Below are 25,717 nucleotides of genomic sequence, written 5' to 3' on the forward strand. Positions count from 1 at the left end.
TTTTTGGTCGAACTTCGGAAGGCTAAAAAAATAGGAAATACAAGTCGCCTGATGGCCTAATTAGTATGGATTGAAAGCTAAACTATCCTAGATTTGTGCTATGCAAAAAACCGCATGAAAAAAGACCTATTAGAGGACGAAAGAAATATATACCAATAGGATCAAAAACTGCCCTTTTTGGCAAAGTAGCAAAGGGGGGACCAAAGGAAAATTTGTAAATATGGCCCAGATTTTGGTCGAACTTCGGAAGGCTAAAAAAATAGGAAATACAAGTCGCCTGATTGAATAATTAGTATGGATTAAAAGCTAAACTACCCTAGATTTGTGCTATGCAAAAAAACCGCATGAAAAAAGACCTATTAGAGGAGAAATAACATTTTTCGCAAAGTATCAAAAATGGCCATTTTTCCCCAAGTAGCAATGGGGGGACCAAAGGAAAATTTTCAAAAATGGCCGATTTTTTGGTCGAACTTCGGAAGGCTAAAAAAATAGGAAATACAAGTCGCCTGATGGCCTAATTAGTATGGATTGAAAGCTAAACTATCCTAGATTTGTGCTATGCAAAAAACCGCATGAAAAAAGACCTATTAGAGGAGAAATAACATTTTTCGCAAAAGTATCAAAAATCGCCATTTTTGGCAAAGTAGCAAAGGGGGGACCAAAGGAAAATTTTCAAAAAATGCCGATTTTTAGTCGAACTTCGGAAGGCTAAAAAAATAGGAAATACAAGTCGCCTGATGGCCTAATTAGTATGGATTGAAAGCTAAACTATCCTAGATTTGTGCTATGCAAAAAACCGCATGAAAAAAGACCGATTAGAGGAGAAATAACGTTTTCGCAAAAGTATCAAAATCGGCCATTTTTGGCAAAGTAGCAAAGGGGGGACCAAAGGAAAATTTTCAAAAATGGCCGATTTTTTGGTCGAACTTCGGAAGGCTAAAAAAATAGGAAATACAAGTCGCCTGATGGCCTAATTAGTATGGATTGAAAACTAAACTATCCTAGATTTGTGCTATGCAAAAAACCGCATGAAAAAAGACCTATTAGAGGAGAAATGACATTTTGTCAAAAGTATGAAAATGGCCATTTTTCGCAGAGTAGCAAACGGGGGACCAAAGGAAAATTTCAAAAATGGCCGATTTTTGGTCGAACTTCGGAAGGCTAAAAAAATAGGAAATACAAGTCGCCTGATGGCCTAATTAGTATGGATTGAAAGCTAAACTATCCTAGATTTGTGCTATGCAAAAAACCGCATGAAAAAAGACCTATTAGAGGAGAAATAACATTTTTCGCAAAAGTATCAAAATCGGCCATTTTTGGCAAAGTAGCAAAGGGGGGACCAAAGGAAAATTTCAAAAATGGCCGATTTTTGGTCGAACTTCGGAAGGCTAAAAAAATAGGAAATACAAGTCGCCTGATGGCCTAATTAGTATGGATTGAAAGCTAAACTATCCTAGATTTGTGCTATGCAAAAAACCGCATGAAAAAAGACCTATTAGAGGAGAAATAACATTTTTCGCAAAAGTATTAAAATTGGCCATTTTGGCAAAGTAGCAAAGGGGGGACTAAAGGAAATTTTCAAAAATGGCCGATTTTTTGGTCGAACTTCGGAAGGCTAAAAAAATAGGAAATACAAGTCGCCTGATGGCCTAATTAGTATGGATTGAAAGCTAAACTATCCTAGATTTGTGCTATGCAAAAAACCGCATGAAAAAAGACCTATTAGAGGAGAAATGACAATTTTCGCAAAAGTATCAAAATCGGCCATTTTTGGCAAAGTAGCAAAGGGGGGACCAAAGGAAAATTTTCAAAAATGGCCGATTTTTTGGTCGAACTTCGGAAGGCTAAAAAAATAGGAAATACAAGTCGCCTGATGGCCTAATTAGTATGGATTGAAAGCTAAACTATCCTAGATTTGTGCTATGCAAAAAACCGCATGAAAAAAGACCTATTAGAGGAGAAATGACAATTTTCGCAAAAGTATCAAAATCGGCCATTTTTGGCAAAGTAGCAAAGGGGGGACCAAAGGAAAATTTTCAAAAATGGCCGATTTTTTGGTCGAACTTCGGAAGGCTAAAAAAATAGGAAATACAAGTCGCCTGATGGCCTAATTAGTATGGATTGAAAGCTAAACTATCCTAGATTTGTGCTATGCAAAAAACCGCATGAAAAAAGACCTATTAGAGGAGAAATAACATTTTTCGCAAAAGTATCAAAATCGGCCATTTTTGGCAAAGTAGCAAAGGGGGGACCAAAGGAAAATTTTCAAAAATGGCCGATTTTTTGGTCGAACTTCGGAAGGCTAAAAAAATAGGAAATACAAGTCGCCTGATGGCCTAATTAGTATGGATTGAAAGCTAAACTATCCTAGATTTGTGCTATGCAAAAAACCGCATGAAAAAAGACCTATTAGAGGAGAAATAACATTTTTCGCAAAAGTATCAAAATCGGCCATTTTTGGCAAAGTAGCAAAGGGGGGACCAAAGGAAAATTTTCAAAAATGGCCGATTTTTTGGTCGAACTTCGGAAGGCTAAAAAAATAGGAAATACAAGTCGCCTGATGGCCTAATTAGTATGGATTGAAAGCTAAACTATCCTAGATTTGTGCTATGCAAAAAAAAAACATGAAAAAAGACCTATTAGAGGAGAAATAACATTTTTCGCAAAAGTATCAAAATCGGCCATTTTTGGCAAAGTAGCAAAGGGGGGACCAAAGGAAAATTTTCAAAAATGGCCGATTTTTTGGTCGAACTTCGGAAGGCTAAAAAAATAGGAAATACAAGTCGCCTGATGGCCTAATTAGTATGGATTGAAAGCTAAACTATCCTAGATTTGTGCTATGCAAAAAACCGCATGAAAAAAGACCTATTAGAGGAGAAATAACATTTTTCGCAAAAGTATCAAAAATGGCCATTTTTGGCAAAGTAGCAAAGGGGGGATTAAATGAAAATTTCAAAAATGGCCGATTTTTTGGTCGAACTTCGGAAGGCTAAAAAAATAGGAAATACAAGTCGCCTGATGGCCTAATTAGTATGGATTGAAAGCTAAACTATCCTAGATTTGTGCTATGCAAAAAACCGCATGAAAAAAGACCTATTAGAGGAGAAATAACATTTTTCGCAAAAGTATCAAAATCGGCCATTTTTGGCAAAGTAGCAAAGGGGGGACCAAAGGAAAATTTTCAAAAATGGCCGATTTTTGGTCGAACTTCGGAAGGCTAAAAAAATAGGAAATACAAGTCGCCTGATGGCCTAATTAGTATGGATTGAAAGCTAAACTATCCTAGATTTGTGCTATGCAAAAAACCGCATGAAAAAAGACCTATTAGAGGAGAAATAACATTTTTCGCAAAAGTATCAAAATCGGCCATTTTTGGCAAAGTAGCAAAGGGGGGACCAAAGGAAAATTTTCAAAAATGGCCGATTTTTTGGTCGAACTTCGGAAGGCTAAAAAAATAGGAAATACAAGTCGCCTGATGGCCTAATTAGTATGGATTGAAAGCTAAACTATCCTAGATTTGTGCTATGCAAAAAACCGCATGAAAAAAGACCTATTAGAGGAGAAATAACATTTTTCGCAAAAGTATCAAAATCGGCCATTTTTGGCAAAGTAGCAAAGGGGGGACCAAAGGAAAATTTTCAAAAATGGCCGATTTTTTGGTCGAACTTCGGAAGGCTAAAAAAATAGGAAATACAAGTCGCCTGATGGCCTAATTAGTATGGATTGAAAGCTAAACTATCCTAGATTTGTGCTATGCAAAAAACCGCATGAAAAAAGACCTATTAGAGGAGAAATGACAATTTTCGCAAAAGTATCAAAATCGGCCATTTTTGGCAAAGTAGCAAAGGGGGGACCAAAGGAAATTTTCAAAAATGGCCGATTTTTTGGTCGAACTTCGGAAGGCTAAAAAAATAGGAAATACAAGTCGCCTGATGGCCTAATTAGTATGGATTGAAAGCTAAACTATCCTAGATTTGTGCTATGCAAAAAACCGCATGAAAAAAGACCTATTAGAGGAGAAATAACATTTTTCGCAAAAGTATCAAAATCGGCCATTTTTGGCAAAGTAGCAAAGGGGGGACCAAAGGAAAATTTTCAAAAATGGCCGATTTTTTGGTCGAACTTCGGAAGGCTAAAAAAATAGGAAATACAAGTCGCCTGATGGCCTAATTAGTATGGATTGAAAGCTAAACTATCCTAGATTTGTGCTATGCAAAAAACCGCATGAAAAAAAGACCTATTAGAGGAGAAATAACATTTTTCGCAAAAGTATCAAAATCGGCCATTTTTGGCAAAGTAGCAAAGGGGGGACCAAAGGAAAATTTTCAAAAATGGCCGATTTTTTGGTCGAACTTCGGAAGGCTAAAAAAATAGGAAATACAAGTCGCCTGATGGCCTAATTAGTATGGATTGAAAGCTAAACTATCCTAGATTTGTGCTATGCAAAAAACCGCATGAAAAAAGACCTATTAGAGGAGAAATAACATTTTTCGCAAAAGTATCAAAATGGGCCATTTTTGGCAAAGTAGCAAAGGGGGACCAAAGGAAAATTTTCAAAAATGGCCGATTTTTTGGTCGAACTTCGGAAGGCTAAAAAAATAGGAAATACAAGTCGCCTGATGGCCTAATTAGTATGGATTGAAAGCTAAACTATCCTAGATTTGTGCTATGCAAAAAACCGCATGAAAAAAGACCTATTAGAGGAGAAATAACATTTTTCGCAAAAGTATCAAATCGGCCATTTTTGGCAAAGTAGCAAAGGGGGGACCAAAGGAAAATTTTCAAAAATGGCCGATTTTTTGGTCGAACTTCGGAAGGCTAAAAAAATAGGAAATACAAGTCGCCTGATGGCCTAATTAGTATGGATTGAAAGCTAAACTATCCTAGATTTGTGCTATGCAAAAAACCGCATGAAAAAAGACCTATTAGAGGAGAAATAACATTTTTCGCAAAAGTATCAAAATCGGCCATTTTTGGCAAAGTAGCAAAGGGGGGACCAAAGGAAAATTTTCAAAAATGGCCGATTTTTTGGTCGAACTTCGGAAGGCTAAAAAAATAGGAAATACAAGTCGCCTGATGGCCTAATTAGTATGGATTGAAAGCTAAACTATCCTAGATTTGTGCTATGCAAAAAACCGCATGAAAAAAGACCTATTAGAGGAGAAATAACATTTTTCGCAAAAGTATCAAAATCGGCCATTTTTGGCAAAGTAGCAAAGGGGGGACCAAAGGAAAATTTTCAAAAATGGCCGATTTTTTGGTCGAACTTCGGAAGGCTAAAAAAATAGGAAATACAAGTCGCCTGATGGCCTAATTAGTATGGATTGAAAGCTAAACTATCCTAGATTTGTGCTATGCAAAAAACCGCATGAAAAAAGACCTATTAGAGGAGAAATAACATTTTTCGCAAAAGTGTCCAAAATGGCCATTTTTGGCAAAGTAGCAAAGGGGGGACCAAAGGAAAATTTTCAAAAATGGCCGATTTTTTGGTCGAACTTCGGAAGGCTAAAAAAATAGGAAATACAAGTCGCCTGATGGCCTAATTAGTATGGATTGAAAGCTAAACTATCCTAGATTTGTGCTATGCAAAAAACCGCATGAAAAAAGACCTATTAGAGGAGAAATGACAATTTTCGCAAAAGTATCAAAATCGGCCATTTTTGGCAAAGTAGCAAAGGGGGGACCAAAGGAAAATTTTCAAAAATGGCCGATTTTTTGGTCGAACTTCGGAAGGCTAAAAAAATAGGAAATACAAGTCGCCTGATGGCCTAATTAGTATGGATTGAAAGCTAAACTATCCTAGATTTGTGCTATGCAAAAAACCGCATGAAAAAAGACCTATTAGAGGAGAAATACCATTTTCGCAAAAGTGTCGAAAATGGCCATTTTTGGCAAAGTAGCAAAGGGGGGACCAAAGGAAAATTTTCAAAAATGGCCGATTTTTTGGTCGAACTTCGGAAGGCTAAAAAAATAGGAAATACAAGTCGCCTGATGGCCTAATTAGTATGGATTGAAAGCTAAACTATCCTAGATTTGTGCTATGCAAAAAACCGCATGAAAAAAGACCTATTAGAGGAGAAATAACATTTTTCGCAAAAGTGTCGAAAATGGCCATTTTTGGCAAAGTAGCAAAGGGGGGACCAAAGGAAAATTTTCAAAAATGGCCGATTTTTGGTCGAACTTCGGAAGGCTAAAAAAATAGGAAATACAAGTCGCCTGATGGCCTAATTAGTATGGATTGAAAGCTAAACTATCCTAGATTTGTGCTATGCAAAAAACCGCATGAAAAAAGACCTATTAGAGGAGAAATAACATTTTTCGCAAAAGTGTCGAAAATGGCCATTTTTGGCAAAGTAGCAAAGGGGGGACCAAAGGAAAATTTTCAAAAATGGCCGATTTTTTGGTCGAACTTCGGAAGGCTAAAAAAATAGGAAATACAAGTCGCCTGATGGCCTAATTAGTATGGATTGAAAGCTAAACTATCCTAGATTTGTGCTATGCAAAAAACCGCATGAAAAAAGACCTATTAGAGGAGAAATAACATTTTTCGCAAAAGTGTCGAAAATGGCCATTTTTGGCAAAGTAGCAAAGGGGGGACCAAAGGAAAATTTTCAAAAATGGCCGATTTTTGGTCGAACTTCGGAAGGCTAAAAAAATAGGAAATACAAGTCGCCTGATGGCCTAATTAGTATGGATTGAAAGCTAAACTATCCTAGATTTGTGCTATGCAAAAAACCGCATGAAAAAAGACCTATTAGAGGAGAAATAACATTTTTCGCAAAAGTGTCTAAAATGGCCATTTTTGGCAAAGTAGCAAAGGGGGGACCAAAGGAAAATTTTCAAAAATGGCCGATTTTTTGGTCGAACTTCGGAAGGCTAAAAAAATAGGAAATACAAGTCGCCTGATGGCCTAATTAGTATGGATTGAAAGCTAAACTATCCTAGATTTGTGCTATGCAAAAAACCGCATGAAAAAAGACCTATTAGAGGAGAAATAACGTTTTTCGCAAAAGTGTCGAAAATGGCCATTTTTGGCAAAGTAGCAAAGGGGGACCAAAGGAAAATTTTCAAAAATGGCCGATTTTTTGGTCGAACTTCGGAAGGCTAAAAAATAGGAAATACAAGTCGCCTGATGGCCTAATTAGTATGGATTGAAAGCTAAACTATCCTAGATTTGTGCTATGCAAAAAACCGCATGAAAAAAGACCTATTAGAGGAGAAATAACGTTTTTCGCAAAAGTATCAAAATCGGCCATTTTTGGCAAAGTAGCAAAGGGGGGACCAAAGGAAAATTTTCAAAAATGGCCGATTTTTTGGTCGAACTTCGGAAGGCTAAAAAAATAGGAAATACAAGTCGCCTGATGGCCTAATTAGTATGGATTGAAAGCTAAACTATCCTAGATTTGTGCTATGCAAAAAACCGCATGAAAAAAGACCGATTAGAGGAGAAATAACGTTTTTCGCAAAAGTATCAAAATCGGCCATTTTTGGCAAAGTAGCAAAGGGGGGACCAAAGGAAAATTTTCAAAAATGGCCGATTTTTTGGTCGAACTTCGGAAGGCTAAAAAAATAGGAAATACAAGTCGCCTGATGGCCTAATTAGTATGGATTGAAAGCTAAACTATCCTAGATTTGTGCTATGCAAAAAACCGCACGAAAAAAGACCGATTAGAGGAGAAATAACGTTTTTCGCAAAAGTATCAAAATCGGCCATTTTTGGCAAAGTAGCAAAGGGGGGACCAAAGGAAAATTTTCAAAAATGGCCGATTTTTTGGTCGAACTTCGGAAGGCTAAAAAAATAGGAAATACAAGTCGCCTGATGGCCTAATTAGTATGGATTGAAAGCTAAACTATCCTAGATTTGTGCTATGCAAAAAACCGCACGAAAAAAAACCGATTAGAGGAGAAATAACGTTTTTCGCAAAAGTATCAAAATCGGCCATTTTTGGCAAAGTAGCAAAGGGGGGACCAAAGGAAAATTTTCAAAAATGGCCGATTTTTGGTCGAACTTCGGAAGGCTAAAAAAATAGGAAATACAAGTCGCCTGATGGCCTAATTAGTATGGATTGAAAGCTAAACTATCCTAGATTTGTGCTATGCAAAAAACCGCACGAAAAATGACCTATTAGAGGAGAAATAACATTTTTCGCAAAAGTATCAAAATCGGCCATTTTTGGCAAAGTAGCAAAGGGGGGACCAAAGGAAAATTTTCAAAAATGGCCGATTTTTTGGTCGAACTTCGGAAGGCTAAAAAAATAGGAAATACAAGTCGCCTGATGGCCTAATTAGTATGGATTGAAAGCTAAACTATCCTAGATTTGTGCAAAGCAAAAAACCGCATGAAAAAAGACCTATTAGAGGAGAAATAACTTTTTTCGCAAAAGTATCAAAATCGGCCATTTTTGGCAAAGTAGCAAAGGGGGGACCAAAGGAAAATTTTCAAAAATGGCCGATTTTTTGGTCGAACTTCGGAAGGCTAAAAAAATAGGAAATACAAGTCGCCTGATGGCCTAATTAGTATGGATTGAAAGCTAAACTATCCTAGATTTGTGCTATGCAAAAAACCGCACGAAAAAAGACCGATTAGAGGAGAAATAACGTTTTTCGCAAAAGTATCAAAATCGGCCATTTTTGGCAAAGTAGCAAAGGGGGGACCAAAGGAAAATTTTCAAAAATGGCCGATTTTTTGGTCGAACTTCGGAAGGCTAAAAAAATAGGAAATACAAGTCGCCTGATGGCCTAATTAGTATGGATTGAAAGCTAAACTATCCTAGATTTGTGCTATGCAAAAAAACCCAAGAAAAAAGACCGATTAGAGGAGAAATAACGTTTTTCGCAAAAGTATCAAAATCGGCCATTTTTGGCAAAGTAGCAAAGGGGGGACCAAAGGAAAATTTTCAAAAATGGCCGATTTTTTGGTCGAACTTCGGAAGGCTAAAAAAATAGGAAATACAAGTCGCCTGATGGCCTAATTAGTATGGATTGAAAGCTAAACTATCCTAGATTTGTGCTATGCAAAAAACCGCACGAAAAAACACCGATTAGAGGAGAAATAACGTTTTTCGCAAAAGTATCAAAATCGGCCATTTTTGGCAAAGTAGCAAAGGGGGGACCAAAGGAAAATTTTCAAAAATGGCCGATTTTTTGGTCGAACTTCGGAAGGCTAAAAAAATAGGAAATACAAGTCGCCTGATGGCCTAATTAGTATGGATTGAAAGCTAAACTATCCTAGATTTGTGCTATGCAAAAAACCGCATGAAAAAAGACCCAATAGAGGAGAAATAACGTTTTTCGCAAAAGTATCAAAATCGGCCATTTTTGGCAAAGTAGCAAAGGGGGGACCAAAGGAAAATTTTCAAAAATGGCCGATTTTTTGGTCGAACTTCGGAAGGCTAAAAAAATAGGAAATACAAGTCGCCTGATGGCCTAATTAGTATGGATTGAAAGCTAAACTATCCTAGATTTGTGCTATGCAAAAAACCGCACGAAAAAAGACCGATTAGAGGAGAAATAACGTTTTTCGCAAAAGTATCAAAATCGGCCATTTTTGGCAAAGTAGCAAAGGGGGGACCAAAGGAAAATTTTCAAAAATGGCCGATTTTTTGGTCGAACTTCGGAAGGCTAAAAAAATAGGAAATACAAGTCGCCTGATGGCCTAATTAGTATGGATTGAAAGCTAAACTATCCTAGATTTGTGCTATGCAAAAAACCGCACGAACAAAGACCGATTAGAGGAGAAATAACGTTTTTCGCAAAAGTATCAAAATCGGCCATTTTTGGCAAAGTAGCAAAGGGGGGACCAAAGGAAAATTTTCAAAAATGGCCGATTTTTTGGTCGAACTTCGGAAGGCTAAAAAAATAGGAAATACAAGTCGCCTGATGGCCTAATTAGTATGGATTGAAAGCTAAACTATCCTAGATTTGTGCTATGCAAAAAACCGCATGAAAAAAGACCGACTAGAGGAGAAATAACGTTTTTCGCAAAAGTATCAAAATCGGCCATTTTTGGCAAAGTAGCAAAGGGGGGACCAAAGGAAAATTTTCAAAAATGGCCGATTTTTTGGTCGAACTTCGGAAGGCTAAAAAAATAGGAAATACAAGTCGCCTGATGGCCTAATTAGTATGGATTGAAAGCTAAACTATCCTAGATTTGTGCTATGCAAAAAACCGCACGAAAAAAGACCTATTAGAGGAGAAATAACGTTTTTCGCAAAAGTATCAAAATCGGCCATTTTTGGCAAAGTAGCAAAGGGGGGACCAAAGGAAAATTTTCAAAAATGGCCGATTTTTTGGTCGAACTTCGGAAGGCTAAAAAAATAGGAAATACAAGTCGCCTGATGGCCTAATTAGTATGGATTGAAAGCTAAACTATCCTAGATTTGTGCTATGCAAAAAACCGCTTAAAAAAAGATCGATTAGAGGAGAAATAACGTTTTTCGCAAAAGTATCAAAATCGGCCATTTTTGGCAAAGTAGCAAAGGGGGGACCAAAGGAAAATTTTCAAAAATGGCCGATTTTTTGGTCGAACTTCGGAAGGCTAAAAAAATAGGAAATACAAGTCGCCTGATGGCCTAATTAGTATGGATTGAAAGCTAAACTATCCTAGATTTGTGCTATGCAAAAAACCGCAAGAAAAAAGACCTATTAGAGGAGAAATAACTTTTTTCGCAAAAGTATCAAAATCGGCCATTTTTGGCAAAGTAGCAAAGGGGGGACCAAAGGAAAATTTTCAAAAATGGCCGATTTTTTGGTCGAACTTCGGAAGGCTAAAAAAATAGGAAATACAAGTCGCCTGATGGCCTAATTAGTATGGATTGAAAGCTAAACTATCCTAGATTTGTGCTATGCAAAAAACCGCAAGAAAAAAGACCGATTAGAGGAGAAATAACGTTTTTCGCAAAAGTATCAAAATCGGCCATTTTTGGCAAAGTAGCAAAGGGGGGACCAAAGGAAAATTTTCAAAAATGGCCGATTTTTTGGTCGAACTTCGGAAGGCTAAAAAAATAGGAAATACAAGTCGCCTGATGGCCTAATTAGTATGGATTGAAAGCTAAACTATCCTAGATTTGTGCTATGCAAAAAACCGCAAGAAAAAAGACCTATTAGAGGAGAAATAACGTTTTTCGCAAAAGTATCAAAATCGGCCATTTTTGGCAAAGTAGCAAAGGGGGGACCAAAGGAAAATTTTCAAAAATGGCCGATTTTTGGTCGAACTTCGGAAGGCTAAAAAAATAGGAAATACAAGTCGCCTGATGGCCTAATTAGTATGGATTGAAAGCTAAACTATCCTAGATTTGTGCTATGCAAAAAACCGCATGAAAAAAGACCGATTAGAGGAGAAATAACGTTTTTCGCAAAAGTATCAAAATCGGCCATTTTTGGCAAAGTAGCAAAGGGGGGACCAAAGGAAAATTTTCAAAAATGGCCGATTTTTTGGTCGAACTTCGGAAGGCTAAAAAAATAGGAAATACAAGTCGCCTGATGGCCTAATTAGTATGGATTGAAAGCTAAACTATCCTAGATTTGTGCTATGCAAAAAACCGCACGAAAAAAGACCTCTTAGAGGAGAAATAACGTTTTTCGCAAAAGTATCAAAATCGGCCATTTTTGGCAAAGTAGCAAAGGGGGGACCAAAGGAAAATTTTCAAAAATGGCCGATTTTTTGGTCGAACTTCGGAAGGCTAAAAAAATAGGAAATACAAGTCGCCTGATGGCCTAATTAGTATGGATTGAAAGCTAAACTATCCTAGATTTGTGCTATGCAAAAAACCGCACGAAAAAAGACCGATTAGAGGAGAAATAACGTTTTTCGCAAAAGTATCAAAATCGGCCATTTTTGGCAAAGTAGCAAAGGGGGGACCAAAGGAAAATTTTCAAAAATGGCCGATTTTTTGGTCGAACTTCGGAAGGCTAAAAAAATAGGAAATACAAGTCGCCTGATGGCCTAATTAGTATGGATTGAAAGCTAAACTATCCTAGATTTGTGCTATGCAAAAAACCGCACGAAAAAAGACCGATTAGAGGAGAAATAACGTTTTTCGCAAAAGTATCAAAATCGGCCATTTTTGGCAAAGTAGCAAAGGGGGGACCAAAGGAAAATTTTCAAAAATGGCCGATTTTTTGGTCGAACTTCGGAAGGCTAAAAAAATAGGAAATACAAGTCGCCTGATGGCCTAATTAGTATGGATTGAAAGCTAAACTATCCTAGATTTGTGCTATGCAAAAAACCGCACGAAAAAAGACCTATTAGAGGAGAAATAACGTTTTTCGCAAAAGTATCAAAATCGGCCATTTTTGGCAAAGTAGCAAAGGGGGGACCAAAGGAAAATTTTCAAAAATGGCCGATTTTTTGGTCGAACTTCGGAAGGCTAAAAAAATAGGAAATACAAGTCGCCTGATGGCCTAATTAGTATGGATTGAAAGCTAAACTATCCTAGATTTGTGCTATGCAAAAAACCGCATGAAAAAAGACCGATTAGAGGAGAAATAACGTTTTTCGCAAAAGTATCAAAATCGGCCATTTTTGGCAAAGTAGCAAAGGGGGGACCAAAGGAAAATTTTCAAAAATGGCCGATTTTTTGGTCGAACTTCGGAAGGCTAAAAAAATAGGAAATACAAGTCGCCTGATGGCCTAATTAGTATGGATTGAAAGCTAAACTATCCTAGATTTGTGCTATGCAAAAAACCGTATGTACGGCTAGTAGGTCTTTTTAAAATTTAATTTTATTTTTCTTGAAAGGCATTGTGGGTAATTTGTTTCAGTTTGAGAAACGGAAGGTTGGCGGTTTTTTTTAGAAGGTTTTTTTATAAGTGTTGAGCTGTCCAGTCCTTTCGATGAAAAACGTAGCTGGCTGTATTTGTTTTGAAGCAAAACTTAGCGAAATGTCACTTATAGGACTTGGAATACCTTCAGAACGGTAAGAGAGATAACCTCACTTGTGAACGCTCCGAGTTTTATTACGAACCACGTTTGGTGTACCTGTTACAGTAAGATTATCTCTCGCCCTTGGTTTCTTTCAAAGGCTTTCCTCTACCCACCACTCCAGCTTCATGATGCCAGAGTGGGGGCTTCTGAAGAGACAACCCGCACTTATATTTCGAATTCGTAAAGTATACACACCTACCTTGGTGTTTCAGATGGCACGTCACGAAGAAACAATACTTTTCCTTCCCAAACTGCCCTTGGGGTGGGGAGTATGTTTTAATTTATTACAGCAACTTTTTGTTTTGTTTTTATCTTCGCTCTTTGTATATGACAAACGTATCCTTTTAAGTTTTCACTGATGTCTCACATGAATTTTTTTTTCTATCATATATTTAGTCACGTTTGCGACCTTTCGGGGCAAAGTCACGCAACTCTTGTCTCTCATCATCTGAACTATCATACTTTTATAGTATCGTGCAAAATTCGTGCAAAAGAAACGTGTTTTGTTCGATTGAGACGCTTGGGCGAAGTTGGGGACTCGGGTTTGTACAGAGGTGAGCAAAAAACTTCCAAGTAAGGTTTTTACAAGGAGAAATCAATATCGCAGTATATACCTCGAGTTAATTCTCTTAGGGTTCTTACAAGAGAAGTGTCCGAAAAATAACATAAGCCACATTTTTTTCTTCAAAAGTAAACTTTCTACCAGTGGCGTCCAGTGGAATGCCCGCCAGTGGAGAGGAAAGCTGAGAGTTCTAGCCCAGGAAAGACCATCATAACCATGCATACGCCCTTTCTTTATAATGTACGTTAGATTAACATCTTATTTTTGGGCTGACACTAAAGGTTGTTATCTTTTTGCGATTTCAGCGTGAGAGCGTTCTTAACATGTTCCTAAAGTTGTGTGGCGGGTGTACCTTCAGTAAGTTCGACTACTAATAATGACCTGTTAGACTACAGTTTTACATTTCTTTATCTTTATTATATTCATATTGTCGCAAAACAAAACTAAAGAGATTCTTAACTGAGTCTCTCAGCCTGGGTGTGTTACGTTCTTAGCATGACTCGTTAGTTATTAATCCAGCAGACCTGTACAAAACACAGGTGATACGGGTCGTTTTCTTACCAATACAGAAACAACCCTCACCATTTACCAACATTGAATGCTTACATAAATAATGCATGCCACTCAAATGAGTGGATTGAAATGTTGTCTGAAATTATACGTGCACAAGTTCTATTTAAAATCACAAGTATGATTTCAGACCAAAATTGCACAACATGAAGTTCAATTACCACTTTATTACATCCATTTAGAAATCACACAATAATCATTTAATCGCTAAATTACAGGATTTTAGTCAGTACCAATATTTTATTGATCCATGAGTTAGGAACAAAAAAAAATAGTGCAAGTTGGGAATAAATTGCACTGCTGAGAGCCAATCAGATTGCAAGGATCTTTATATTCCTGCCCATTGGTATAATTGCACTCTCATTAAGACATCCAACAGTTAGTTTCAGTTGGTTTCATTTTACCTCTGTGTATAGTTTACACTTAAAAAGATATTAATATTTATCATTGTTTAAAATTAATAACAAATACACTTCATAATTATACTCTGATAGCAAATTACATGTAAGATTGGCATACTGATGCTTGTGCTTTAATTTATACTCAGAAAACTGGTAAAGTGCGTGTATACATATGTTTATGTAATGATAATCATAACAGTACATGAGAGCTGCATGTGGATTATCAAAGGAAAGAAAAGGAATTTTATTTCAGTGTCTAGTCATTCTAGCGCTGGAGCACTAATTGGGGACACTGTAAACCCAAATAAACAATTAACGCAAGTCAAGTCTAATGTTGGTTTTTGAGGAGAGGGGAAAATTGGAGTACCCGGAGAAAAACCTGTTGGTGCAGAGTAGAAAACCAACAGCAACTCGACCCAGATTATGACACCGAGTCTGGGAATCGAACCCTGAGGCCGCGTTGGTGGGAGGTGAGTGCTCTCACCACTACGCCATCCCTGTACCTCCATCAGAGTTAAACAGCAAGTAAAAGCAGTTGTAAAGAAAGCCTGAGAAAATATAGGTGGCTTGAACGTATGTCTACAGGTGTGATTGTGCTGCACTAGTTATTCTAATAATTATTGGTAGAGCAGTGCTGTGCAATCTTACTGTCATGATAGGTGTCCTTACACAAGCCTGGATTTCTTCAGGCTTTTGTCACAATTGCTTAAGTTGCTGGTTAATTGTGGTGATCTCTAACTCCCATGTATTCAATTTCCACACTTCAAATATATGAGCATTTCAGACATATATATATATTCTGTATCCTCCCTGCTTTTGATATTTCCTTTAAATTCAAATATTTGAACTTTTAACTAAGGTTTACTTGGCAATTGCATTTTATACCTGTTGGCCAGAATGTGCATTTATAATGTTTACTCTTTAAGTGCTGCTATGGTCAAAAAATCACTTCTTTTTTTCCTTGAGATTTTGAAAGTGCATGTGATTGCTCAACACTTGACTGGCAAAAATTTAAGCTGATTCTTCTCCAAAGGCTATTTACTTTCAGTGTAAGTTTTGGATTTTCAGGGTCCACACAAAACTCACGTTTCAAACTGACCGATTGGACCTCAGAGGGTTGGATCTAGGGAATAGTGACATTGTTTACTCACTAGCTTAAAATTTCAGTGTGTGAACACAACTTATTATATATGCAAAACATGAGTTTAAAAGTCTGAAAGCCTCAAACGCCTTTGCTGCATATTAACCCTTTGAACCGGCCAGACTTATTATTTTACTCAGTCTAATGCCAGACGATTTTGCTCGTCAATTGGGATCCCTCAGGAGTCAATGCATTAATGCTCCCATTAATTCAGCTCTATACACACACATTGCATTCTTAACCTATCGAGTCTTATATGTCTTATGTGAGTCATTTCATATACCATTTCATCACTATTGAGTCTTTGATGTCATTTTATCCTCAATCCTCAATCCTCAATCCTCAATCCAGCCCTCTCAAGATTTTAAAGGTAGTAATGGCAGACCATTAAACAGGACAATTCCAGTTAAAATAAACAGGTGTTTTTTTTGGAATCAAGGCTTAAAACTTGGATCAGTTACTGTTTAGTTCTGAAATCCAAAGAAAATAGAAATTGTTTTTTGGTCATAGTAGCACTTTAGACTCACATTATTTTTTACCCTCTCTCAACAGATATGGATTTACACTTGGTTGGAATCATTGCCCTGCAGAACTAATAGAGGCATAACTCAATCTGATTGAGCTCCCAAATTGTTTCAATGCCTTGCCATATACCATTGCTAACATTTGCATTAATTCACTGGTAAGAGTAAGGTTTGTTTCTTTTATGCATCATAGGAACTTCAATTTATGCCAACTTTGAACAGTATTATTTTAACTGAAAATTGAAAGCACCTGTGTAGAAAATGATAGTATTATTTAATTATGAATTTAGTAGCATGGCCACAAAAATTAATGTCATCAGATATTTTAATGTACATTGTTATCAAATATCATTGCCACAAAAAAATGTCATCAGATATTTTAATGTACAAAATTTGTTATCAAATAATAATTTGCAAATAAGTAAGTAAGTACATGTACATATAAGATGCTGGTAGCTGACTATCTTCTTCAACTGCAGCACCCAGGCCTGGGTTAGTTAACATTTTATACAACTCCTGAACCTCTATTCCCACTGTATAATTAAAGTAGCAAAACATTGATTCAAAAGTTCTTTTGTGCATCATTCACCACTCCCTAATGGCCACCAGAAAGTATTGAAGGGATTGGAGCCACTTCTTCCACCATGTTGCTAACACTGACGAATTACCTTAATTTGCAATCAAACAATGCTAGGGCTTAGATTTCAATGTTTACTGCCGTCATTGTGCACAATCAATCCCATCCTTGTTGCCAGTGTTAAATTACTGAGAAACCAACGGATTGTTACAGCTACGATGGATTAAACCAGATTATCATTAAATAACGTAATCAACCACACAACATGGCAACATACTCAGAACAGTCTCGTTTTAATACACATCCTTCAAACAAACCGCTAACAAACAAATAAATCACAAAGATCATATTCCTTTAATTTTCACGATAGTCGATCATCAAACAGATTTTAGCATCAGATTGTCTAGTTTTATCCTTTTTCTTACACATTCACTTAATCACTTCCTGTTTTTGTATCAGAAATATGTTTATATTATTCAACAGTCGTTTTCTTTACACTGTACAGGATAGCAACACCTCCATCACTCGGGAATCTTAAGCCCTTGGTATGTTATCAGGCATTTTGATTTGGTGGCATTGTCTGACCCCAGCTGGAACACAGACCGTCCTCTGACACCAGCCATGAAATCTCAGACAGCGACCCGGTTATGGTTCCTGTAAACATCCTAACAGTCACAATACAGAGAGCTGCTGAACTGTATTCAGCCTGTATTCAACAAAGTTGACTACTGTAATTGTGTGCAATGACCTGATAGATTATATGGAGCATAACCTGGGATTGGTTGATCATCACGGCTATTTGGGCCTTGGGAAGCGCGAAAGTGGCACAAGCACCGAGTGGAGCGCACTAGACTCTCCACCCAGCTTGGGGTCACATGACTGGCATCATTTGGCCATCTATCCTTACTCGATATTTGTTTTATGAAACAGGTTATGAAGAGAGGTGTTGCTTTCCCACGCAGAGCTAATTAACATCGAGCTGTGGTACTGTGCTCTGACATCAAACATGGACTGTACAGCGGCAGGCAGAGGCGTCTTCATAAGCTTTCAGCCTGATATCGGGAGCTGCGCCCTTTTGCAATTCAGTCCTACATGTAATACTGCAAGTAAAGGGTGATTAGCACTGCCAATGATAATATAATAATTATTATCTACAATTGATGTGAGTCTATTCATCTACTGATGTACACACACTTCACATGTTATCCAGGCAAACTAATTGCTGTCATTCGTGATCCTTGAAATGTGTTTTGTCCAATCTGTGATGATCAGATTATGGACTGTTTTGTCAAGTTTTGCTGGGTGGTTTTATCAAGAGATGCAGTTATCACCAGGCTGAAATTACTAGAAATTAAGCAACACCTCCATCACTTGGGAATCTTAAGCCCTTAGTATGTTATCAGGCATTTTGATTTGGTGCCATTGTAACTCAAGTAAAATCTGACTGACCCCAGCTTGAACACACACGGTCCTCTGACACCAGCCATGAAATCTCAGACAGCGACCCGGTTATGGTTCCTGTAAACATCCTAACAGTCACAATACAGAGAGCTGCTGAACTGTATTCAGCCTAGCCTGTATTCAACAAAGTTGACTACTGTAATTGTGTGCAATGACCTGATAGAATGTATGGTGCAATGACCTGATAGAATGTATGGCACATAACCTGGGATTGGTTGATCATCACGGCTATTTGGGCCTCGGGAAGCGCGAAAGTGGCACAAGCACCGAGTGGAACGCACTAGACTCTCCACCCAGCTTGGGGTCACATGACTGGCATCATTTGGCCACCTACATTGTATCCTTACTCTATATTTGTTTTATGAAACAGGTTATGAAGAGAGGTGTTGCTTTCCCACGCAGAGCTAATTAACATCTAGCTGTGGTACTGTGCTCTGACATCAACCATGGACTGTACAGCGGCACGCAGAGGCGTCTTCATATGCTTTCAGCCTGATATTGGAAGCTGCGCCCTTTACAATTGCAAGTAAAGGGTGATTAGCACTGCCAATTATTACATAAGTCTATATTATTATTAACTACAATTGATGTGAGTCTATTCGTCTATTGATGTACACACAGTTCACGTGTCATCCGGGCGAACTTTCTTAGGGTATGGTGTTTTTAGTTCTCAGGCCATGTCCTTAGGGACTCGTCACGCATTCATTCCAAGAATGCGCCATCCTCTTACAATTTTTCACAAATGCTTGATATCAATAAATTATTAACAAAAAGGACAAAAAACGACCTGTTGCTGTTTTAATCTGTAACGATCAGCATATTACACGTTTTACAGGGAGGTTTCAATGAGCGACGCAATTAAGACCAGGCTGATTATCAAAGTTTATGCCCACTGTATCTTACATGAGGCCGCCCTTCAAATATCACAGCAAGCTGGCAAAAAGCATCGCTTCCATTGATTTAAAAACCAAACCCTGTAAATGCACAAAAACAGAAACAACACACACATGCACTCTACCTTTTGTTGTGAAAATCTGTAATGATCAGGGCTCGGCTGTTCAAAAGCCGATTAACACTAATCCCAGATTAAAAATTAACCTTGGAGTTATATTTCTCTACTCTCAAATGTTGTTCAACACTGATATTCAGCAAAACTTTGCATTAGCAGAAGTCAACCCTGAAAGAGAAAAATAAGCAAAAGAAACTATCAACTAAAAGTTGAAAACATGAAACAAAAGTGTACGCTAATCCTGGATTAAGTTAATCGGCTTTCGAACAACCGGGCCCAGTATATTATGTGATTATGTTGTTTACAGGGAGGGAGGTTTCAATGAGTGACGCAATTAAGACCAGGCTGATTATCAAAGTTTATGCCCACTGTATCTTACATGAGGCCGCCCTTCAAATATCACAGCAAGCTGGCAAAAAGCATCGCTTCCATTGATTTAAAAACCAAACCCTGTAAATGCACAAAAACAGAAACAACACACACATGCACTCTACCTTTTGTTGTGAAAATCTGTAATGATCAGGGCCCGGCTGTTCAAAAGCCGATTAACGCTAATCCCAGATTAAAAATTAACCTTGGAGTTATATTTCTCTAATTCTCAAATGTTGTTCAACACTGATATTCAGCAAAACTTTGCATTAGCAGAAGTCAACCCTGAAAGAGAAAAATAAGCAAAAGAAACTATCAACTAAAAGTTGAAAACATGAAACAAAAGTGTACGCTAATCCTGGATTAAGTTAATCGGCTTTCGAACAACCGGGCCCAGTATTATTATGTGATTATGTGTTTTAAAGGGGGGAGGTTTCAATGAGCGACGCAATTAAGACCAGGCTGATTATCAAAGTTTATGCCCACTGTATCTTACATGAGGCCGCCCTTCAAATATCACAGCAAGCTGGCAAAAAGCATCGCTTCCATTGATTTAAAAACCAAACCCTCTGAATGCACAAAAACAAAAACAACACAGTCATGCAATGTACCTTTTGTTGTTAAAATCTGTAATGATCAGTATATTATGTGATTATGTGTTGTACAGGGAGGGAGGTTTCATTGAGCGCTGCAGTTGAGACCAGGCTATTTCTCAAAGCACTGCTTCCATTTATTTTAAGGCCATTAGAAAGCACATGTACATGTATTTGTTTACATCTCTTATTACAGTTTCTATTTAAATTCATCTACACTGTACTTGCAGTAAGTTAATATGTTTGTACAGTGTTACAGGTATGGGTTCATTGGGTGATGAACACAATTTCATTATTGCTCCATGCCATCCAGCTTACCTTCTCAGACTTAAGAAAGTTTTAATGCAAGGCATTCTTCAAGCTGGAAAAAAGAAGTTACGTTAAGTATGTCATTTGTAATACTAGGACATGTACCGACAAATTTTGACTTTGTTTACTTACTGATACCAAGAATTTCTGAAGGTTTTAAATTTTGCGAAAAAGAAAAAAAAACACATATTGGCTTGACCTCTCCCCCCTGCCCAGAAATAAAATTAAACTAAATCCCTACCTTTGGGCAACCTTTCCAGTGGCCACACTTTCCCTGATATGAGTCGTGAGCTGCACCCTTTTTGCAATTCAGTCGTAATACTGCAATAATTATTAAAGGGTGATTAGCACTGCCATATATTATATAACCCTATATTATTATAAAACTACAATCTATGTGAGTCTCTTCGTCTTTTGATGTACACACAGTTCACGTATCATCCGGGCGAACTTTCAGGAACGTAAAACTCTAGCCTGCCACCAGTGTGCTTGGGTTTGATTATCATAAACTCAACAAGTCAAGTTTTTTTGATTAAGAGTTTGGCTAACATGATAGTTTCTCCCTGTGTTAGCATTTTTATTTCCACATTGGTTTTTCCTGCTCTTGCAATACGGCTCCTGACAAATCACTATTGGAGGAGTGTTAGCTAGCTGTAGCATCTCGGAGATTATGGGTGGGAATCCGACTGGGGGCCTGAAATCTTTTTTTCAGGCTTCTTTAATTGGCAATTGCTCAACATGTACATTTAACTTACACCATCATTCCTTAATTTTGATCATAGTCATCAAATTGATTTTAGTATCAGATTGTCTAGTTTTATCCTTTTTCTTACACATTCACTTAGTCACGTCCTGAAAAAAGAAAAAGTTCTTTCTGTGTCAGGAAGATCTTTAGTTATTAAAGACACAATTCCTCTACACTATACTAGAAAGCAACACCTCCGTCACTAGGGAATCTTAAGCCCTTGGTATGTTATCAGACGTTTTGATTTGGTGGCATTGTAACTAAAGCTAAATCTGAGTGACTACAGCTTGAACACAGACCGTCCTCTGACACCAGCCATGAAATCTCAGACAGCGACCCAGTTATGGTTCCTGTAACATCCTAACAGTCACAATACAGAGAGCTGCTGAACTGTATTCAGCCTGTATTCAACAAAGTTGACTACTGCAATTGTGTGCAATGACCTGTTAGCTTGTATGGGGCACTACCTGGGATTGGTTTAAATGATCACGACTATGTGGGCCTCAAGAAGCGGGAAAGTGACACAAGCACCAAGTGGAGTGCACTAGACTCTCCACCCAGCTTGGGGTCGCGTGGGTGGCATCATTTGGCCATCTATCCTTACTCTATATTTGTTTTATGAAACAGGATATGAAGAGAGGTGTTGCTTTCCTACTCACAGCTAATTAACAACTACCTGTGCTGCTGTGCTTCGACATCAAACATGGTCCTGTCCAGCGGTACCCAGAGGTGTTTTTGCATGCTTTCAGCACAATATCGTGAGCTGCGCTCTTTTGCAATTCAGTCCTAATACTGCAAGTAAAGGGTGATTAGCACTGCCAATTATTACATAAGTCTATATATTATTATTAACTACAATCAATGTGAGTCTATTCATCTATTGATGTACACACAGTTGACGAGTCATCCGGGCGAACTTTCTCAGGGTATGGTGTTTTTAGTTCTCAGGCCATGTCCTTAAGGGACTCATCAGGCATCCATTCCAACAATGCGCCATCCTCTTACAATTTTTCACAAATGCTTGATATCAATAAATTGTTAACAAAAAGGAAAAAAAACGACCTGTTGCTGTTTTAATCTGTAACAATCAGCATATTACACGTTTTACAGGGAGGTTTCAATGAGCGACGCAATTAAGACCACGCTGATTATCAAAGTTTATGCCCACTGTATCTTACATGAGGCTGCCCTTCAAATATCACAGCAAGCTGGCAAAAAGCATCGCTTCCATTGATTTAAAAACCAAACCCTGTAAATGCACAAAAACAGAAACAACACACACATGTACTCTACCTTTTGTTGTGAAAATCTGTAATGATTAGGGCCCAAAAAGAAAAAAAAGAAGTTACGTTAAGTATGTCATTTGTAATACTAGGACATGTACAGACAAATTTTGACTTTGTTTACTTACTGATACCAAGATCAATTTCTGAAGCTTTTAAATTTGTGAAAAAAAAACAAAAAACACATATTAACTGCACCTTCCCCCCCCCCCCCCCCCCATAAAGTTACTTTATGTATGTCATTTGTAATACTAGCCTAAGGACATGTCCAGACAGATTTTGACTTTGTTTAATAATTACTGATACCAAGAATTTCTGAAGGTTTTAAATTTTGCGAAAAAAAAAAAACATATTGGCCTCACCTCTCCCCCCTGCCCAGAAATAAAATTAAACTAAATCCCTACCTTTGGACAACCTTTTGAGTGGCCACACTTACCTGATATGAGTTGTGATAGTACTAGTGCAGATATTGCAACCAGCATTGTTTGATTTTAACATTCCACACTGGCAGAACCTGTCATCGCCCTCCTTCACTCTCTTTGGGATGTATGATTCTTGTCCTTGCTTGTAGGAAACACTGTAGGGGCCCATTCCCAAAGCCAAAGTAATGTGACATACTCATGTCTGAAGACAATTCGCCACCGGAAACTCTTCAGATTGCATGTGTTGATCTTTAATGTACATTGCCAACTTCACATGCTTGACCTCACGGCCTTGCATTGAGTTTAGTCCAAGGTGGTGTGGTGTGGTATGGCATATCCCAGAGTCCACACAGTTGGGTTCACACCATTTAAAAACAACACATTTATCTTGGCACAAGGTCTTCACATCAGCTACTTGTGCTTTGCTTACCTCAACCCTTAAATAAAGGGATGCCAAGTCCCTAAGTTTCAGTCCAACAAATGCCAGTACATGGAGTTTGAGAATTGACCTTTGTGACGGTGTTGAGATTGACAAGACCTCCTTAATTAAGGAAGGGAAGTTCCATGAAAAATTCTTTGATTCCAATCCTGTAAAGCGGTAAGAGAAAGAAATGCCCTTTTTCCTCTTCTCCCCAAACCATCACACAAAGGAATTGTAAAGCCTGCTACACTTTGCAGTTTCTCTCACACATGTCAGGAATTTGATGGCCAAGCATCTGGCATGTCTGATAAAGTTGTGGCTGATTTAAGTTGGGAATCATTAGTGTATTGCATAACCACTGTCAGTAGATTTGTAAACCATTGCTGCCAGGCATTATTTGTGTTTATGCAAGGGTTCTGGTTTAATCAGATTCACAAACTTACCAAGTGGTGGGATAAATTCCTCCTTCAAAATCAACTTTGTGACCTCACTAGCTTCTTTGCTTTCCTGAAGGATCCCGGAGTTTTGCTTTCAATTTTTCAACCTTCTTGGCTGTTGCAATTCTCTATTCATACACTGTACTAATCATTCTTGCCATGTGTCCTTAGGCCCTGCACCAATTGACCCATCCATTGTCTACATCTGAAGTATTCGGAATACTGGTGTACTTCTTTTTGCTGATAAGGCCATCTTCGTATAAAACATGCATACTTCTCACTTTGTTTCTTAAACTGTTCTCATATTCATGGATGTTGGTTTGTACAATCTGTGTACAGGTTTTTGACATTCTAATGTATTCTGCCATACATTTCTTGGGGGCAGTGTTTATAAGTGTAGTCCACATACCATGCATCAAGGACTGGTTTGTCAGGCTGGGCCAATATGTTTTTCATCCCACAGTGAACTGGCCTCAGTACCTCTAGAGTTATTTTTCTTCTTCACATAATCTGTGCCCTTGAAAGGTTTAGTTTCTCACTTGACTGCAAATCAAGCTCACTTGTTCTAGCAGGTAGTCTTGATCTTTTGTTCCTCACTTCACACTCATTTGTCAATTCATCAATCTGTTAAAATTTGACAGTTATATTAAAATTTAAAATTATTATTTTTATTATTATTATTATTATTGTCATTATTATTATATTATAATTTGACAATTATATTTTTTAAAAATATTATTTATTATATGTCATTAGTTAATATTTAAATATAAAGTTTTATTTATTTAATTTATTTATTATTTATTCATTCATTTTTTACTTTAATCTTTTGTGGGTGATGGAAAAAATAAAATTAATATAAATTAATATATGTAGTGAGGATATGAAAATAGAAATGAGACAAAGCATTGGTGACAGACATATTACTAAGCTTCCATGGACCTCCTTCTCTCTGACACTTCACTGTACTACATAACTGTCATAGCTAGGCTATAGCTACCTTTCGTTTCCTCTGACGGATTCGCTCTTCTGTGCTATGAAGTTCAGGCTGCAATTCTTTAAGTTCCACAGATTTTTTGTCAAGTTGAGACTTTATTTCTTTAATAATTATGTTCATCACAATCCAATTTCTTTTGCAATTCTTCATGCATTCCCTCCTTTTTGAGGCGACTGTACAGTCCCAATGGGAAGTGTCACTTTGAATGTACCCTAAAAGACCATTGTTTTTTTGCAGTGAAACGGGGACAAGGCGCAGAGGAAAAAGACAGATAACTCGAAGAGATGTGGAACTAAAATGGTATGGTTTTCAATTTGCATATAAATTTCGAGAAACAAAAAAAACTTTACAGTAAAAACTCACCTTGGGAGCTCTTGGGAGCGTCAACTAAGGTGCATTCAGCTCCAATCATGCCCTAATTTTTCGCCGCTTCTGCAACAAATATGGCTTCATGACACACCATCGGAAAGCTTGTGATCCGAAGAAACTGAAAATGCCCGCCTTCTCTACTTAGAAAAGACCCAGTCCCCCAAAAAACCCATTTTCTTGGCCTATTTTAAACGGCTGGCACAAAGGCAGAAAACCGATAGGTCTTTGCGCGTTGTTAGCGGCCATCTTGACAATTCAAGCCCAAGTTCTTGTGAAACATTTGAGGGGTAGGCTGGCCCTGCATGTTCTTACTTGGCAGTTGCTCAACATGTAAATTTTGAAGATCATTCCTAAAGTTTCACCTCAATCATCAAACAGATTTTAGCACCAGATTCTCTAGTTTTATCCTTTTTCTCACACATTGACTTACTGACTCCCTGAAAAAATTAGAAGTTGTTTTGTATCAGGAAGATGTTTAATTGTTAAACAGAGTTTTTCTATATACTATACTAGAAATTAAGCAACACCTCCATCACTCGGGAATCTGGAGCCCTTTGTATATTATCAGGCATTTTGATTTGATGGCATTGTAACTGAAGGTA

The 25,717-nt window shown here is 37.6% G+C and overlaps 1 long non-coding RNA gene across 1 annotated transcript; it reads left to right on the forward strand.

The window, feature by feature from the left end:
• Positions 1-13,232: 13,232 nt before the first annotated feature.
• On the forward strand, positions 13,233-25,048 carry LOC138034764 (uncharacterized). Its single transcript, XR_011129201.1, has 4 exons — positions 13,233-13,479; positions 13,793-13,844; positions 16,152-16,281; positions 24,984-25,048. It is a non-coding gene; the product is annotated as an uncharacterized lncRNA (long non-coding RNA).
• Positions 25,049-25,717: the final 669 nt, after the last annotated feature.

This window comes from Montipora capricornis, unplaced genomic scaffold (genome assembly GCF_036669925.1).
Source record: "Montipora capricornis isolate CH-2021 unplaced genomic scaffold, ASM3666992v2 scaffold_166, whole genome shotgun sequence".
NCBI lineage: Eukaryota > Metazoa > Cnidaria > Anthozoa > Scleractinia > Acroporidae > Montipora > Montipora capricornis.